This window comes from Scyliorhinus canicula, chromosome 14, assembly GCF_902713615.1.
Source record: "Scyliorhinus canicula chromosome 14, sScyCan1.1, whole genome shotgun sequence".
NCBI lineage: Eukaryota > Metazoa > Chordata > Chondrichthyes > Carcharhiniformes > Scyliorhinidae > Scyliorhinus > Scyliorhinus canicula.
Window position 1 is genome coordinate 111,913,719 of NC_052159.1, and position 19,502 is coordinate 111,933,220.

Consider the following 19,502-nt stretch of genomic DNA (forward strand, 5'->3'; position numbering starts at 1 on the left):
AATAAGCGATTTTCATTTAATTTCATTTCATGTTATGCTACATGTGTTGTTCCGAATGGCAATACTTTGCTCATTTCCTGTTAGTATTCTCTTTGCTGTAATATCCCGTACGGGATCTAAGGGGTGGGAATGAATATCTTCCCATGGTTCTAGAGGAGCACAAGCTCCCTCGTTGAGATGCAGGGAGAACTCAATTTAACATAGTATAAAAGGCCGGTGAGTAAGCCACCGACTAGAGGAGACCCAGTAAATAAATCGAAGTTCTTTATATTTCACTCGCTGTGGACTCCTGGTGTGCTTTTTAAACTGGCAATGAGGAGTTTGTTGACGACGCTGTGACCTACTCAGCTGAGTCACCTCCTTGATTTTCTGGACCCAGCTTGGAACCAATTATTTTGCCACACCTCTCTTTGGGTGATTAGATGCATTTGACACCTGTGTTGAAGACTGGAACCAGGACACAGAGAGATTAGAACCAAGCGTTACCTCTTCTGGGCCAACAACATCACGGAGAATCAGCTCCAGACGGTCATACTGTTGACGGTCTGCAGGGCACACACATTTGGAGTGATCAGTAAACTTACATACCCAGCGCCAGCTACACAATCATTCGACCAACTCACGGCACTTGTGGTGCAACATTTTAACCCGATCGTTTAAAGCTATAATTTTACGACACAGAGAGGTCCTCCGATGAGTCATTTATTGACTTTATATCACTGCTACAAAGGTAGCCAGGGTTTGTGAGTATGGACCTGCTTTATTAGATATGCTCCACGGTCATTTAGTCTGCGTTATAAAAGATATGAAAATTCAGAAAAAATCTTTGGGCAAAACCCCCCTGACTTGTCAATAGGCGCTACAGATCTCTTTGCCCCAAGAAAGCACGGAATGCGGTGCCCAAGAAATACAAGGGATGGTGGTGAACGTTTGCAGTGTCGCCCCCCATGCGGTATCCCCACGGCCTGTACCGACCACTGCAGTGACTCTGGCCTCGGGGCAAACAGCTGGCCGTTGAGATGTCTGACATACCCAGACTCACCTGAAGGAGATTCTGGCCCTTGTGCTATGAGTGGGTGCCGGCCTAGGCATAACCCCAGGCAGCAGGAGGGCCAGGGCTATATGGGGTCTGGCCGAGGTAGGTGTCAGCCCCTGGGCTGGGCCTTGCATTTAGATGACCCAGGTGAGGCAGAGAATGTGGCTGAGATGCAGGTAAACTGTTTGCCAGCACCTCATGTGGCCTCTGTTCAAGTTCCAATGCAGGTGACTGGCCATATGCTCCAGATGGAATTGGATACGGGATCTGCCGTATCTGTGGTGATGCAGTACACCTTTGATCTTGTTAATCGGGGTATGCACACTTTAACTTTTTCTGTCTTGGCAGCTCGCTTGGCCACTTGTACTGGGGAATGACTGAATATTTTGGGGAAGGTACTTTCTCCAGTACTTTATGGGCGCTAATCGGTTTGCCTGCCCCTCGTTGTCATGAAAGGAAGTGTGCCTAGCTGCTGAACTGCGATTAGCTGCAGTTGGATTGGAACATATCCTCCAAGTGATATCCGGCGGTCTGGGTATAGTACTGAACAAGTTGCTCTATGTTTTCCAGCCTGACTTGGGTGCAATTAAAGGACCCAAAGGCCCAGCCCTGATATTTTCATGCCCGCCCGCTTCCCTACATTTCCCTAACTTTGTCACTTGGGGAGTTTGGGCATCATTTAACTGTGCACTTTGCCAATTGGGCAGTGCTGGTGGTCTCCGTCATGAAGCCAGATAAGACAGTCTGCCCCATGCAGTGACTATAAATAGACAGTGAACACGGCTTTGAGGTTAGACCGCTATCCTTTATCCGCATTGAGGATCTTTATGCTACATTGGCTGATGGTAGCACATTTTGAAATTGAACATGAGCAGTGCTCGTCCACAGCGATAGTTAGATAAGTCCTCACGGAGGGATGTCACGATCAATACGCACAAGGGTGTCTATGAGTATATCCGTCTATCATTCGGAGTATCCTCGGGATGTGCAATCTTCCAGCGCATCAAGGAGAACATCCTACGCGGATTGTCATGCATGCATTGCTTGGACGACGTGCTAGTCACAGGGACCACAGACCAGAAGCATTTACAGAACCTCAAAGCATTGTTGAAGTATTTTTCCTCATGTTGGATCCGTCTGCACCTTACGAAGTGGGTGTTTCATGCAAAATAAGTCATCTATTTGGGGTATCGGGTGGACCGAGACGGCCTGCATCCGGTTGCCAAGAAGGTGAGAGCCATCAATCTGGCCCCTCCCCACTGAACACAATGGAGGTTCACTCTTTTCTTGGACTGGTGAATTATCATGGCAGGTTAATTTCAGATTTGACAACCGTCCTGGCCTCCCTTCATTAGCTCCTCAAGAAACACCAGCCTTAAGTGTGGAGCATGGACCAGGATGAGACCAGGGGAGTAAAAAGCTTTCTCCTGGTAGTTCTCAGAGCTGATTATGGAAGACTGCATCTTCCTGTGGGGCACGAGGGTTGTTGTTCCAGTGAAGGGCCAGACAATTAGCGGACCTTCGCAGTGGACACCCCGGAGTGTCCAAAATGAAGATTCTGGGGAGAAGTTATGTCTGTTGGCTGGGTTTGGGAACAGACATTGAAATGTTGGCTCAACAATTCTGTATCTGTCAAGAGCAGCAGAAGCTCCCCGCAGCAGCACCCTCACACCCTTGGGAGTGGCTGGGGCACTCTTGGGCTTGTGTGCACATCAATTTCACCAGTCCATTCCTGGGTTTGATATTTCTTGTCCTGGTAGACACCCACTCGAAGTGGCTGGAGGTCCACAAGATGGTGACAATCACCTACCGGGTGACCATTGAGTGACTGTGCATTTCTTTGTCTAACCATAGAATCCTGGAGGTGCTCATAACAGATAACCGGGCCTTTTTCACGAGAAAATACTTTTCCGCTTTCATGAAAGGCAACGGATTTGGCAGGTTGGCACTGCCCCATACCATCCGTCATCAAATGGCTTGGCAGAGAGGGCTGTGCAGATGGTTGAATGTGGGCTAAAGAAGCAGACTTTGAGCTCAATGGACACCAGGCTGGCACATTTTCTATTCTCGTACAGGACCACACCGAACGCACTGGAGGGCCCCGTTGAGATGCTAATAGGTCGCAGTTTGATGCTCCCAGACATTGGTGCGATGGTGCGTTGTAACCAGGAGTTGAAAGGGTGTTGCCCGATTTGATGTCGCCATCTTCGGCGTTTCGCACCTGACAGCATGGTGTTTGTTCACAACTTCAACGATTGTGCTCTCTGGGATTGTCATCCATGAAACAGGATGAGTCTCCAACCAAGTTTGTGTCCGTGGGCAACAAATGAAATGTCATTTGGATCATATTCGCTCACGGAGGTTGGCCCCTCATGAGGTTCCTTAGATGAAATCTGCCCTGGGTTCTCTGACTCCATTCCTGAACCAGCCTGCTGTGATGCTTTGACTCTATATCGACGCCAGTATACCTGTCTTTGTATCTTCGGACTCGGAAATGGAGTCGCAGACGTCCAAGGATTTGGAAGCTGAATTAACAGTTCAGCCGCCTACTGCTGATCCCCTGCCACAGCATTCCTGCTGCAGGCGACATTCCCCTGCAAGGTACATGCCGACGATTCCGGTGCATTAGCTGCATGATGATTTATGGGAACCAAACATAGTCCGATGTCCTCCACCTGCTCCTCCTCCTCATAAGTCACTGAGGTGGTCTTCGGACTGTGGGGGAGGAATGTAATACCCCGCACGGGACTTAAGGGAATGATTATCTTCGCTGTGGTTCTCGTGGAGTAGGTGCTTCCCTCCTGGGGAACAGGCCAAACTCAATTCAGCATTGTATAAAGGCAGTAAGGCACTGACTAGAGCAGACCCATCGGGATCTAAGAGGAAGTGTAGTATAGACCGTAATTGTAAAAAAATCAAAGTTCTTTATTTATCTGGAGTAAACTCCCCATGTCCTGACTAAATTTGCAATGTAAACTAAGCAGTTTGTCCGTCTCCTCAAAGTTGGAGTTAACGTGAGCAACTTCAATGTAAACATTTGCCACATTGTTGCCGGAGTCAATAGCAAAGCCAACTCCATGCTGTAAATTAAGCCTTTTCTTTCAAACGTCATCCCTCAGCTGATATCTTTGACACTCTATGTCATACTCTTTTGTGTTTGTACTATTACCACCTGCCAATCCACGGTTATTTTGCCCAAGTTTAGATCAGATAACCACAAAAAAAGGCTATAAAGATCTTGAAGTCCCCAGGGTAGCAAGGGAGAGTGCTACAGGGATTAGTGGAGATCAATGCTCCAAACAAAAACCTTTATCAAGTTATTAAGTGTTTCTTTTTGATCATATGGGGCAGTGGGGGATGGGATAGCAGGGAGGGGGGTGGCTTTAATCCTTCAAAAGGTGTGGGGATGTTTTCCATTGTATGTGGATAAAAGAGCAATTTAGCAGATTTGACAGAAAAAGAAATATAAGTGGATATACCTAAAAGTTAGGTCAACTTGAAGCAGTTTGTACCCAAAGGCTAGTCGGTAAGTCTTATAAATGCACAATAAAGAACTTCAATGAAAGGGCTCTGTGTCAGTCTACAGAGTCTTCATACTATGCAGCCTAACAAACTGTCAATCTTCTCATTGATGTACCTGTAATCTCCAGTGAGGAGATTTACTTGAGGCACAAACGTGTTTTGATTCAGCTGCTCTAATTCTCTGAAGTCTACATGGTTTATCTCACTAAACACATAGATTTCAAATGGACACATTAAGGCTGAATGAATACAAGAAGATTAGAAGGCAATGACCATCTCCAACAAGAGAGAATTTAACTATCTCTTCGTGGTATTCAATGGCATTGCCATCGCTGAATCACCCACTATCAACATCCAAATCAACATTGAGTAGAACCTGAACTGGACCATCCATGTAAATACTGTGGTCACAAGAGTACATCAGACACTAGGAGTCCTGCAGCAAATAACTCACCTCCTGACTCCCCAAAGCCTGTCCACCAACTTCAAGCACAAGTCAGGAATAGAACATAGAACATACAGGGCAGAAGGAGGCCAGTCGGCCCATCGAGTCTACACCGACCCATTTAAGCCCTCACTTTCACCCTATCCCTGGAACCCAATAACTTCTCCTAACCTTTTTGGTCACTAAGGGCAATTTAGCATGGCCAATCCACTTAACCTACACATCTTTGGACTGTGGGAGGAAATTGGAGCACCCGGAGGAAACCCACACAGACATGGGGAGAATGTGCAGACTCCGCACAGACAGTGACCCAGCAGGGAATTGAACCTGGGACCCTGGCGCTGTGAAGCCACAGTGCTAATCACTTGTGCTACCGTGCTGCCCACAAATGTGATGGAATACTCCCACTTTCCTGGCTAAGTGCAGCTCCAACACTTAAGAAGCTTGACACTATCCTGGACAAAGCAGCCCGCTTGATTGGCACCCCATCCAAAACCTTAAATACTTGCTCCATCCACCACTAGCACACAGTGGCCACAGTGTTTTCCATCTACAAGATGCACTGCAGCAACTCACCAAGGCTACTTCGACAGCACCTTCCAAACCCACTCTACCACCTCGAAGGATAAGGGTTGCAGGTATATGGGAACATCATCACCTGCAAGTTCCCCTGCAAATAACACACCTTCCTGTCTTGGAATTATTTTGCTGTTCCTTCAACTGTTGCAGGTTCAGCACTGTGGAATTCCCTTCTCAGCAGCATCTTGGTTTACTGCACCCAGATCAGAAATCAGGAATGGGCAACAAATACTGGCCTGTTCAGCACCACTCACATCCCATGAAAGCACAACAAAATAATAGATTAGGATGAAATAGAATGGCCTTTGAGACAACAAAAAATCTACAGGTAGTTTCTTTCAATGTAAAGCCACTTGCATATAATGCATGCTGATACAACAGTCATTATCTTCAATGTATGGAGTCACAGTGGTATGAATCTTACAGCACTGAAGGTATTAAGTACTATCACTACATTCTGTGAAGTAACAACAGGACTTTACGCGAAGTGTGTGGCATTGCTGCCATGAATAACATTTTTTTAAAATTAATTTACGGCATGTGGACATCACTGGCGAGGGCAGCATTTATTGCCCATCCCTAGTTGCCCTTCAGAAGGTGGTGGTGAGTTGCCTTCCTGAACCACTGCAGTCCTTGAGGTGTAGGTACACCCAGAGTGCTGTTAGGGAGGGAGTTCCAGGATTTTACCCCAGCGACAGTGAAGGAACAGCAATATATTTCCAAGTCAGGGTGCCGAGAAACTTGGAGGGAACCTCCAGGTTGTGGTGTTCCCAGGTATCTGCTGCTCTTGTCCTTCTAGATGGTAGTGGTTGTGTGTTTGGAAGGTACTGTCTGAGGACCCTTGGTGAGTTACTGCAGTGCATCTTATAGATGGTACATACGGCTGCCACTGTTTGTCGGTGGTGGAGGGTTGAATGTTTGTGGTGGGAGGGGGTGAGGCTGGAAATTAAGTGGGTTGCTTTGTCCTGAATGGTGCTGAACTTGTGAGTGTTTTTGGAGCTGGCAATCATCCAGGCAAGTGGAGAATATTCCATTACACTCCAGACTTGTGCCTTGTAATGGTGGACAGGCTTTTTTTTTGGGGGGGTCAGGAAGTAAGTTACTTGCCGTAGAATTCCCAGCCTTTGACCTGCTCTGCTAGCCACAGCATTAATACGGCTCGCCCAGTTCAGTTTCTGATCAATGGTAACCCCCATGATGTTGATCGTGGGGGATTCAGCGAATGCCTTTGAATGTCACGGGACGACGGTTAGATCTTCCCTTGTCGGAGATGCCTGGCACTTGTGTAGCACAAATGTAAATTGCCACTTGTCAGCTCAAGCCTGGATATTGTCCAAGTCTTGGTGCCTTTGCACGTGGACTACTTCATTATCTGAGGAGACAGTAATGTTTCTGAACATTTGCAATCATCTGCAAACATCCCCCCATCTGACTTTATGATGGAAGGGAGGTCATTGATGAAGCAGCTGAAAATGTTGGGCCGAGGACACTACCCTTAGGACCTCCTGCAGTGATGTCTTGGAGCTGAAATGATTGATCTCCAACCGTCACAACCATCTTCCGTTGTGCCAGGTGTGACTCCAACCAAAGGAGAGTTTCCCCTCTGATTCCAATTGACTCCAGTTTAGATAGGGCTCCTTGATGCCATACTCGGTCAAATGCTGCCTTGATGTCAAGGACAGTCACTCTCACCTCAACTCTGGCATTCAGCTCTTTTGTCCATATTTGAACCAAGGCTGTAATGAGATCAGGAGCTGAGTGACCCTGGCGGAACCCAAACTGAGTGTCTGTGAGCAGGATATTTGGATTTACTTTATTGTCACGTGTACCGAGTGATAGTGAAAAGTATTGTTCTGCGTACAATCCAGACAGATCATTGAATACATGAAAAAAGAAACATAGGACATACATAAATACACAATGTAAATACAATGTAAATGCATCGGGTGGAGCATACAGTGTTCAGTACTACTCAGTAGAAAGGATGTGGGAGAGGTACAGTCCATAAGAGGGTCATTCAGGAGTTTGGTAACAGCTGGGAAGAAGCTGTTTTTGGACCTGTTAGTGTGTGTTCTCAGACTTTTGGATCTCCTGCCCGATGGGAAAAGTTGGAATAGTGAATAACCCGGGTGGGAGGGGTCTTTAATTATACTGCCAGCTTTTCCAAGGCAGTGGGGGGTGTAGACAGAGTCAATGAATGGGAGGCGGGTTTACGTGATGGACTGGGCTGTGTTCACAACTCTCTGTAATTTCTTACGGTCTTGGGTGTCATAATATACAGATCAGTATACAATGGTGCAGACACACACTGACTGACACACTGCAAGAACAATCAACACACACAACACAGCAGCCAATCACCAGTTAGAGCACACTCACTATAAAGCCAGAGGGCACTAGTTTACCCGTTCACTCGGGATGCAGCCTCTGAGAAGGACAGAGCTCACAGCTTGTAGCACAGATCTTTACCATGTGCTGATCATCTAGACTGGTCAGGATAGGCATAGGTCTTCAGTTTAATCTAACATAGTGTCGACCCACAGTGAAAGTATGTTCAACAGTTCCTAGCCTAATAAAATAGTGTTGTACTATTTCAAGTGTTGGTAGCCTGTATGTGTTACTGCTAAGGTAAACACGGTCTCCACAGATCCAGAGTACCCAACACATCATTGGGCTGAGCAGTTGCCTTACTAGATCATGATGCAGCCAGATAGAATGCTTTCTATGGTGCACCTCTAAAAATTGGTAAGAGTCAATGTGGACATACCAAATTCCCTTAGTTTCCTGAGGAATATAGGCACTGTTGTGCTTTCTTGGTCATAGCATCGACGTAGGTAGACCAGGAAAGATCTTTGGTGATGTGCACACCTAGAATTCTGAAGCTGTCAACCAGCTCCACCTCAGCACCAATGATGCAGATAGGGGTGTGTACTATACTTTGCTTCCTGAAGTCAATGACCAGCTCTGTAATTTTGCTGACATTGAGGGAGAGATTGTTGTCATTGCACCACACCGCTAGGTTCTCTATCTTCCTCGTGTAGTCTGATTTGAGTAAGTGCCGCTTGGTAGCCCTGTTAATATCACCTTCCATCACTTTGCTGATGATGGAGAGTAGACTAACAGGGTAGTAATTGGCTGGGCTGCATTTTTCCCATTTCTTGTGAACAAGACACACCTGAGCAATTTTCCACATTGCCAGGTTGATGCCAGTGTTATCTAGGGGTACGGCAAGGGATACGGCAAGTTCTGAAGCACAAGTCTTCAGTACCAATATGAGGGTGATAAATGCACTGGAAAACCAGAGATTTACAATACATAGTACATGATTTCCTAGTTGGTCATAGTAAGCAGCAATGGAATCAACACCAATCTAGGTTTCTGTTTTCCCTCCAACTCTTCACTATGTTATTACTATGAATTCAAGATGAATAAGGGAACGATGACTTACAGCATGGTTTCCTCTTCTGCTGTTTTTGCATTGCTAATTTCAGAGATAGAAGCCAATCTTTTTCCTACTGGTTCCCCCATTCTAAAGCAATGATTTTTCACAGGAGAATGTCTGTTTCTCACCAATTTAACAATCTGTGAGTGAAGCTGTGGGAATGTGTGCCTTTCAACACCTGAAACCTGAGAACGCCAATTTCTAAGCAAGTTGGCACTTAGGGAGAAAATCGAGGCACTGTCATATTTTTCATTAGAAAGAGAAATTTCAGCACAGCCTTTGCCAAATGTTATCCAGAGTTGGAGTTTGGAATGAGCTGTAAATCGAATTGCTGTGCAAAATGCTCATTACTGCTCCCTGAAGCTCTCTTGATGCACTTTTTTTCATATATCCAATGCAAGTCTGTTTACTGAACATTAGAAAGACTGAAAAGGTATGTGATGTTGGGTAACACTTCATCATGTCTTCTCAACATTCCAACATTCTGAAGCACTTTGTAACCGATGAACTGCTTTAAAGTGGAGACACTATTGAGGTGTGTGAAAGTTCGCATTTTTCTAGCTGCCATTAACAAGTGTTTTAAATGGTAGCAGTCAGAATAGCCAGTAGACAGATAGTACACAAGTATTTTGGGCCTTTGATAAAATTGTAATGAAAGACCTTGGGAATGTCTGTCACTGGGTCTAAAGTTAGGAATCATATTTTAAGCATATCTTTGACGAAAGGACTGACATGCTCGTATATGAGTGAGTTGAAAGGATTTTGCAAATAGCAGAGACGTCTGTGACCTTTCGTAAAATACTTCAACTTACGCTCAATCAGGTATTGATCATTGAGATTCCTGAAATTACATAAAGAGTCATGGTCTTTAATGATGGATAAAGTAGTCAACATGAGTTAGGCTCAATCTAGTCAGAGCTGAGCCAGATTAGAGAGCTCGTGGCATCGTTTCCATGTGTGCTATATGCGAACATATGGATCAGGAGTCAGAGTCTTTTAGGATTGAGGCTCCTGTCCCTGCTCTTTCTCTGAAGGATTCAAAGTACAAGAAGAGAAAAGGTTTTGACCAACTGTTAATAGAATTTCTAAAAAAAAATCCATTCTGTTTACTGGTGATAAAGTAATGCATGCAAAACAATGCAGGTTTAGCATTACAAATTGAGGTAAAATAAAAGCTTGATGCTGGGGATGTGATAGTTAAGTTATAAGGAAAGGTTGCATAAATTTTTCTCGTGTTATATGCCATAGTCCAGTGTTTCTTAAACTTTTTGTCCGGGGACCCATTTTTACCAGCCGGCCAACCTTCGCGCCCCACACCGGACAACCTTCGTGACCCACCATTTTCTCTTACCTTGTTTGCTGCTGACAAAATGGATGAATCACAATTGCACCAAAAGCATGTGACATTGACGTTCCGGGGGGGGGGGGGGGGGGGGGGGGGTGGTGACCTACTCTCTGCCTCCCTTCAGATTACATTGCATTTTGAAAACAAATCTTTTCCTGCTTCTCAGATGCCTTCTTAACCACCTTGGCAACCTGTCCTGCTACCTTCAGGAATCTGTGGACATTCACTCCAAGGTCCCTCCCTTCCTCTACATTTCTCAGTATCCTCCTATTTATTGTGTAATTCTTTGCCTTGTTTGACCTCCCCAAATGCATCACCTCACACTTCCCTGGGTTGTATTCCATTTGCTGCTTTTCTGTCTACCTGGCCAGACCAGTAGCTGCTTCATATTTTGAAAGACATGAGGGATAAAGTATTTGCTCCTGTATCAATTTGCATTTCATTCAATTCCAAGGTGTGGGCTGGTTGGCTGGCCAGAATGTTCTTCTGTTTCTCCACTTGTTTTCTCTCATGTATGAATAGTGCCTTATGCTCAATTGTGTTCAGAATTAAGCAAAAATGTGGACATGGGCTGGTTGGCCAAATGTGGTGCTACATTCAACGTATTTCAGTGTGACAAAGGATTTGGCTACTTAGGTGCTGGTAGCTCAGTTGGATTTGGGATGAGATATACAAAAGAAATTCATTACAGAATTAGAAAAAAAGTATCTTCACATTTTGGTGAAATCTTGTCTTTAAATGCAAGCTGATTCGTTTTCCTTATTGGAGCTCATGGGACTACGCGTGTCTGTGCATACGCACCGATGAGGGGGCACACATGCACACATGTGCCCACATTTTTCTATATGGTCGCAGCCGTCATTTTGAAGGCCGCTCTCAGCCGGCATTGTTAAAAGCTGGCTACTGCGGCTGTTGTGCACGAATTTGCGCAATCGGGAGCACCGCGACGGATGGCTCTGCGACCTCCCCACGACGCACCCGCAGGTCACGACCCAATCTTTGAAAATGCCCACCATAGTCAATTGAATGTAGGAGATTGAAGCATCAGCTGGTTGATGGTATTTTCAATTTTTAAAAAATAGATTTAGAGTATCCAATCATTTTTTTCCAATTAAGGGGCACTTTAGCGTGGCCCATCCACCAACCCTGCCCATCTTTGGGTTGTGAGAGTGAGACCCACACAGACACAGGGAGAAAGTGCAAACTCCATACGGCCAAGATCGAACCTGGGACCTGAGGCAGCATTGCTACCCACTGCCCACCATGCTGCCCTGGTTTTTTTTTCAATTTTTAAAAGAATATGATAGGGTAGTATTATATTACTGAATCGTAATATAAATATTACTCTTTTATCTTGCCGAGTTGTATTGAATTCTGATGAGAAATAGTCGAAGTCTTCTAGATGATGACAAATTATTTATTGAGTAATATAATCATATACTCGTGAGTTCTTTCACTCTAATACTTTGACTAGTAAAACAAATAAGTAAATTTAGATTGAACTAACAATTATGATAATACAGCACACTCTGATCTGATCATGTCTTCCCTCAAGCTGTTCTCCACACACACTGACTAAAGATAGAGCTGGAAATTCGTTATATAGCTCCTGTTAGTGTTGCCATCTAGTGATCATCTGTCTGTACTTACTTTACATTAATAAACATGTATTAACACATACAGAGATCACTACAGGTAGACATTCAATAAACTATTTCCTCTGGTGGGGGTGATCAAGAACAAAGGAAAATAATCTTAAAACTAAAGCTGGGTCAATGGAATTTGAACAGAATGTAGTCCCACAATTGCCATTGCATTGGGTGATCGATTAATATTTCTCAGTTGTGTTAGGAAGAGTTTGAGAGACACAAAAAATAAATAAATCTGAGGACATTGGGAAGAGATGAGTGTCGGAAATTCCTGAAATCAGGCCAAAATTTTCCTTATGACTCTGCCCTATTTACCTGTCTGCTAAAACTGCTCACTATTCCAGCATCATCCAGGAATGCGAAGATAGGCCTCCACTTCTCTTCTCTACTGCAAACCATCTTCTTGAGCACTTTTTCCCGTCTCCTCCACCCCCACTTCCAAAAATTAGAGTGAGTAACACGTGGCCATCTTTGTCACTAAGGTCCATCTAATCCATTCATCTGCCTCGATGGCTCTCCTTCCTTTTCCTAACCCACGAGCCAGACTTTCTCCAAGCCCATGAACTTGTATTTTTCTCTGGTATCTTCCCTCTCTCCCTTCATACCCTCACAGAGCACATCTTCATCATTGGACTCTACTCCTTCTTTGACCCTATTCCCACTAAACTGCTGACCACCAGACCTCCCATCCAGGTACCCATGTTAGCTGATATGGCTTGCAGCATTCTCTCTTCAGCTCCTGTCTCTCTCTCTCTTAAGTCTGCTGTCATCACTCCTCTGCTCAAAAAGCCACCTTTAACGTTCTTGCAAACTGACACCCATCTCCAACTAACTTCTCTTCTCCAAAGTCCTTGAACCGTGAACATGATTTTCCCCCAAATCCATGCACATATTTTCCAGAGCTCCATGTCTTACTCCTTTCAACTAAGCTTCCACCCTTGAGACAGCACTGAAATAGTTCTTAATAAAGTTGAAAATGACAACCTATGTGGCTGTGACAAAGGTAAACTTTCCCTCCTCGACCTGTCTGCAGCTTTTGACATGATTAATCACACCATCCCAGTCCAGCGCATCTCTATAGTCTCCTGCTGCTCCTTGGAGAGATCAACTGAAAATATAGTTTTAGTCTTTACATGTACACTGACAGCACTCAGCTCAATCTAACCGCCATCTCATTCACTGCGTTCACTGTCTCGAAATTGTCAGACTGCTTATCCGGCACGCTGTAACTCCTGCCGTCAACCAGGAGCAGTTGTGCATGTACACTCGGTCCATATTGCATCCCCCAGCGCATATGCAACGGCTCCAGATGCGTTTCTGGTTGGTGACAGGAGTTTGATATATTAAAGATTCTGTCATCTCACACTGTGTTGGATTCTGCATTTTAAGCATTTTGCCTGGGAATTCCTGTGTTGTTCCATACTACCGGAACCTGGAATTTAAGAGTTTCCCATGGGAATTCCAATGCTAAAATTCAATACTTACATGTGTGTATGCTGCCAGTTAATACTACCAAATGTCATTACAATGCAAATTTCACTCAGCATTCTAATGTAGCACTGGAGCACATTGAAAAACATAATTTGTTGGCAACAATTCATCCCAGATGCCAGTCTGTGATGGGATTGCAATATCAATGAAATTTTATGTGAGTACTGCCTCCTTCACCTAGATTCAGTGAATTAATGCTTTGTACAGGGAGCTTCTACATAACCCAAGGAGCTCCATTGGCAGTTAATAGAACTCTTAACTCCAAGGTCACCTTTTTGAGAATCACATTGGGTAATTTAATTTTTTTTATATATTTGATTCAAAATAATTTTTTGATCAATTTTTACCAAAAAGTGACCTTAAACTACAATCAATTCTCTGCATTGAAATTTACTGATTATATGCTTCAAAATTTATTGAATCGCCAGAAACATGTTTTACAGAGGGAGCTGTTGCTAAATGATAAATGGACCAAATTTAAGAACATGCAAAAGGTTAATGATTGCAAAGACCTAAAATTAGTAACTTGAACCTTATTGTTAGTCTGCATCAAGCCAACTAGTTTGTTTTCATGCTGTCAGTTGACACACTGACACTGAGACAGCAACAGAATATGTGCAAGAAGTGTTTCCCTGGGGTTGTGGCACAAAAAAAGACAACCTGTCTGGACAAGCATAAATTTCATCCAATTAAATATTGGGATGATCAAAGCCGTTGGGCGGAATTTTCCTTTTTTTTTCAAAGTATTGTATTGGGTGGGAAAAGCGAAGGACAGCCATTTCCCATCGTATTTTTAAACACTTTAAGAAAAAAAATTGAAACGGTGGATCCCATAACTTTGTGCTGGTGGGGGGGGGGGGACAGACGGCTCTGTCCACATTAACTCTGACCAACATTTACTGATGCACCATGGAAAGCATCCTATCTGGCTGCATTACAGCCTGGTATGGCAACTGCTCAGCCCAAGACCGCAAGAAACTTCAGAGAATCGTGAACACAGCCCAGTCCATCACACAAACCTGACTGCCATCCATTGACTCCATCTACACCTCCCGCTGCCTGGGGAAAGCAGCCAGCATAATCAAAGACCCCTCCCACCTGGCTTACTCACTCTTCCAACTTCATCCATCGGGCAGGAGATACAGAAATCTGAGAACACGCACGAATAGACTCAACAACAGCTTCTTCCCCACTGTTACCAGACCCTCTTATGGACTGACCTGATTAACACTACACCCCTGTATGCTTCACCCGATGCAGTGTTATGTAGTTACATTGTGTACCTTGCGTTGCCCTATTATGTATGTTCTTTTATTTCCCTTTCTTTTCATGTACTTAATGATCTGTTGAGCGGCTCGCAAAAAAATACTTTTCATTGTACCTCGGTACATGTGACAATAAACAAAATCCAACAAAATCCAGAGCCCGTCTCATCAGCATTTTTGGTTTTTAAAAGATCATGGCTGCCTTTTTAAAGAGTGCGCTGATTTAAAAAATAAAACAGGAACACCCCACGGTACTCCTCCCTCCCCAGTGCCAGTGTCCACTGGTACTGGGCGGGTATAACCCACTCCCTCCGAGGGAAGTATTCACCTGTGCACACCTGGCAGGTTCTGTTCACCAGGTGCACGTCCACAGAACCATAGAATTCCTGCTGCACAGAAGGAGGCTATTCGGCCCATTGAGTTTCGACTGACCCTCTGAAAGAGCACCCTACCTAGGCCCACCCCTGTCCTATCCCTGTAACCTTGGAGCCCCAGCTAACCTACATATCCTTGGACACTAAGAGACAATTTTACATGCCAATCCACCTAACCTGCACATCTTTGGCTGTGGGAAGAATCTGAAGCACCCAGATAAAACCCACAGAAAAATGGGAAGAAAGCGTAAACTCCACATGGACAGCTATCCAAGGCCGGAATTCGACCCGGTCCCTGGCACTGTGAGACAGCAGTGCTAAGCACAATGCCACCATGCTGCCCTTGCCACCGCCGTTCGGGATCTCTCATGTGTGGTGAACCACTGTGTGCACCTGTATTAGGGGATGTAAGGTAGGACCTGTATTACAGGTTCGTCGGTAGCCCCTGCTGGCTGGCTCCGCCCACAAGGAGCCGTATAAATATGCGTGTCCTCCACTGATCTGCCATTTCACCAGTTGCAGTAGGAGGCCATGCATCTGACTGCAATAAAGCCACAGTTGTACCAATCTGAGTCTTTTGTGCAATTGATCGTGCATCAATTTATTGCAGTCAGCTTTTCTATGAAATGGATATCAGAGTCCAACCAGATCACCTGCAGCTGGATCTGCACTCGCCCGATGCCAGAAAGGACTTTAATCACTGGCTAGCTTGTTTTGAGGCTTACATCAACGCTGCAACCCCCACGCCGACGGAAGCTCAGAAGATACAGGTCTTGTACTCAAGGTTGAGTTCCAGCGTGTTCCCGTTGATCCAGGACGTCCCGTATTACGCGGAATCGATGGCATTCCTAAAAAAAAACTATGCGCAGAAAGCAAACACGATCTTCGGCAGGCACGTACTCGCCACTCACTCTCAACTCCCTGGTGAGTCCATCGAAGACTTCTGGCAGGCCCTAATCCCACTCGTACAGGACTGTGACTGTCAGGCCGTTACGGCCACCGAACATTCTAATCTCCTCATGCGCGACGCGTTCGTAACGGGGATTGCGTCGGACCCCATCCGACAACGACTGCTGGAAGGGGGCACGCTCGACCTAACGGAGACAAAACCTTGAACGCTCGCCATGACGGTCGCATCTCGTAATGTCCAGGCCTACCCTGATCGCCGCACGGCCCACCCGTCCTACCCCTCCTGGACCTCGCAAACAACCCCCCGGCTGGGGCGCTGCCTAGTCAATACGCCTGCGCCGCATGCCAATCCGCGCACCCCGGGGATCCCCTCTGCTACCTCTGCAGTCAGCAGAAGCACCCCCGCCAATGCTGCCCGTCCCACGCTGCCACTTGCAAGTCCTGCGGTAAAAAGGGCCACTTCGCAGCTGTATGCCAGGCCCGCGCAGTCACCGCTACCGTGCCTGCTATCGTCCCCTCCCCCCTGCCAAACGCACAATGGGCACTGTCATCTTCTCGTCCCGGAGCCACGTGCGGCCAGTGGGCGCCACCATCTTCTCCTCCCGGGGCCACGTGCGGCCAGTGGGTGCCGCCATCTCCCCCCTCACTCCACGTGCGGCCCATAGGCGCCGGCATCTTTCCCGGCGCCACAAACATGCGCCCCACGGGCGCAGTCATCTTGTCCCGCCTCCGCAATGTGTGCCCCATGGCACCGCCATTTTGTTTCCCACAGGACCTCCGGACGCCGCCATCTTGTCTTCCCCACGGGGCTGGAACGCCAACTACACATCACGATCTTGGCCACCGATGCTCACCATCCGAGACCTCCGACGACCACCCGCAGCTCGCCTCGATGACACTGGACCAGTCTCGTCCTCACAACCTGGCTACCGCTTCGACGCCGGTGAAAATCAACGGCCACGTGACCTCTTGCCTGCTGGACTCCGAAAGCACCGAAAGCTTCATACACCCAGATACGGTAAGGCGCTGCTCCCTCGTGGTCCACCCCACCAATCAAAGGATCTTCCTGGCCCCCGGATCCCATTCCATCCTGATCAGAGGGTTCTGCACAGTCACTCTCACAGTCCAGGGCGTAGAATTCAGCGGTTTCCATCTCTATGTCCTCACCAACCTCTGCGCTGCGCTATTGCTGGGCCTGGATTTCCAGTGCAATCTCCAGAGCCTCACTCTCAAATTCGGCGGGCCCCTACCTTCACTCACCATTTGTGGCCTCGTGACCCTCAAGGATGACCCCCCCTCCCTCTTTGCCAATCTAACTTCGGATTGCAAGCCCGTTGCCACCAGGAGCAGACGGTACAGCACCCAGGACAAGACCTTCATCAGGTCCGAAGTCCAGCGGCTGCTTCGGGAGGGTAACATCGAGGCCAGCAATAGCCACTGGAGACCCCAGTGGTTGTAGAAAAAATGGGGGGGAAACACAGAATGGTCATGGACTACAGCCAGACCATCAATCGGTCCACGCACCTCGACGCGTACCCCCTCCCACGCATATCTGATATGGTCAACCAGATTGCGCAGTACCGGGTCTTCTCAACAATCGACCTGAAATCCGCCTACCACCAGCTCCCCATCCGTAAATCGGACCGTCCCTACACTGCCTTCGAGGCAGACGGTCGGCTCTATTACTTTCTTAGGGTTCCCTTCGGCGTCACTAACAGGGTCTCGGTCTTCCAAAGTGAGATGGACCAAATGGTCAACCGGTACGGTTTGCGGGCCACGTTTCCGTACTTAGATAATGTCACCATCTGCGGCCATGATCAGCAGGACCACGATGCCAACCTCGCTAAATTACTCCGCACCGACACTCTTCTCAACCTTACTTTTAATAGAGAGAAGTGTGTGTTCAGCACAACCCGCCTAGCCATCCTCGGCTATGTAGTCCAAAACCGCATGTAGATCCCGACCGCATGCGCCCCCTCATGGAGCTTCCCCTCCCCCACTGCCCCAAGGCCCTCAAACGCTGCCTGGGGTCCTTCTCCTTCTATGCCCAGTGGGTCCCAAACTATGCGGACAAGGCCCGCCCACTCATACAGTCCACTCAATTTCCCCTCGCGGCCGAGGCACAACACGCCTTCGCCCGTATCAGAGCAGACATAGCCAAGGCCGGGATGCATGCAGTAGACGAGACACAGCCCTTTCAAGTAGAAAGCGACGCTTCAGATGTCGCCCTTGCCGCCTCTCTAAATCAGGCAGGCAGACCCGTGACATTCTTTTCCTGCACCCTTCATGCCTCTGAAATTCGGTACTCATCCAAAAAAGAGGCCCAAGCTATCCTTGAAGCTGTGTGGCATTGGAGGCATTACCTGGCCGGCAGGAGATTCACTCTCCTCACTGACCAACGGTCGGTAACTTTCATGTTCAACAACACGCAGCGGGGCAAGATCAAAAATGATAAAATCTTGTGGTGGAGAATCGAGCTCTCCACCTATAATTACGAGATTTTGTATTGCCCCAGCAAACTCAACGAGTCCCCAGACGCCTCTCCTGAGGTACATGTGCCAACGCACAAGTAGACCAACTCCGGGCCTTACACGACAGCCTTTGTCACTCGGGGGTCACACGACTGTACCACCTCATCAAGGCTTGCAACCTGCCCTACTCCGTCGAGGAAATATGGACAGTCACCAGGGACTGCCAGGTCTGTGCGGAGTGCAAACCGCACTTCTACTGTCCAGACCGCACGCACCTGGTTAAGGCCTCCAGCCCAATGAACGCCTCAGCGCGGATTTCAAAGGGCCCCTCCCCTCCACCGACCGCAACACGTATATCCTCAGTGTGTTCGATGAGTTCTCCAGATTTCCCTGCGCCATCCCATGCCCCGATATGATGCCTGCCACCGTCATCAAGGCCCTCAACACAATCTTCGCTCTGTTCGGTTTCCCCGACTACATCCACAGTGACAGGGGATCCTCATTCATGAGCGATGAGCTGCGTCAGTTCCTGCTCAGCAGGGGTATCGCCTCCAGCAGAACGACCAGCTACAACTCCCGGGGAAACGGGCAGGTAGAGAGGGAGAATGGGACGGTTTGGAGGGCCGTCAAGCTGACCCTACGGTCCAGGAACCTCCCAGCCTCTCGCTGGCAGGAGGTCCTCCCTGATTCACTGCACTCCGTCCGGTTACTCCTGTGCACCGCTACAAATAACACACCCCATGAACGTGTTTTACCTTCCCCAGGAAGTCCTCATCCGGGGTGTCGCTCCCGACTTGGCTCGCAGCTCCAGGACCGGTCCTTCTCCGTAGGCACGTCCGACTCCACAAGGCGGACCCCTTGGTGGACAGGGTACACCTGCTCCACGCCAACCCCCAGTATGCCTATGTGGAGTTCCCCGACGGCCGCCAAGATACTGTCTCCCTCAGGGACCTCGCACCGTCAGGTTCCACTCC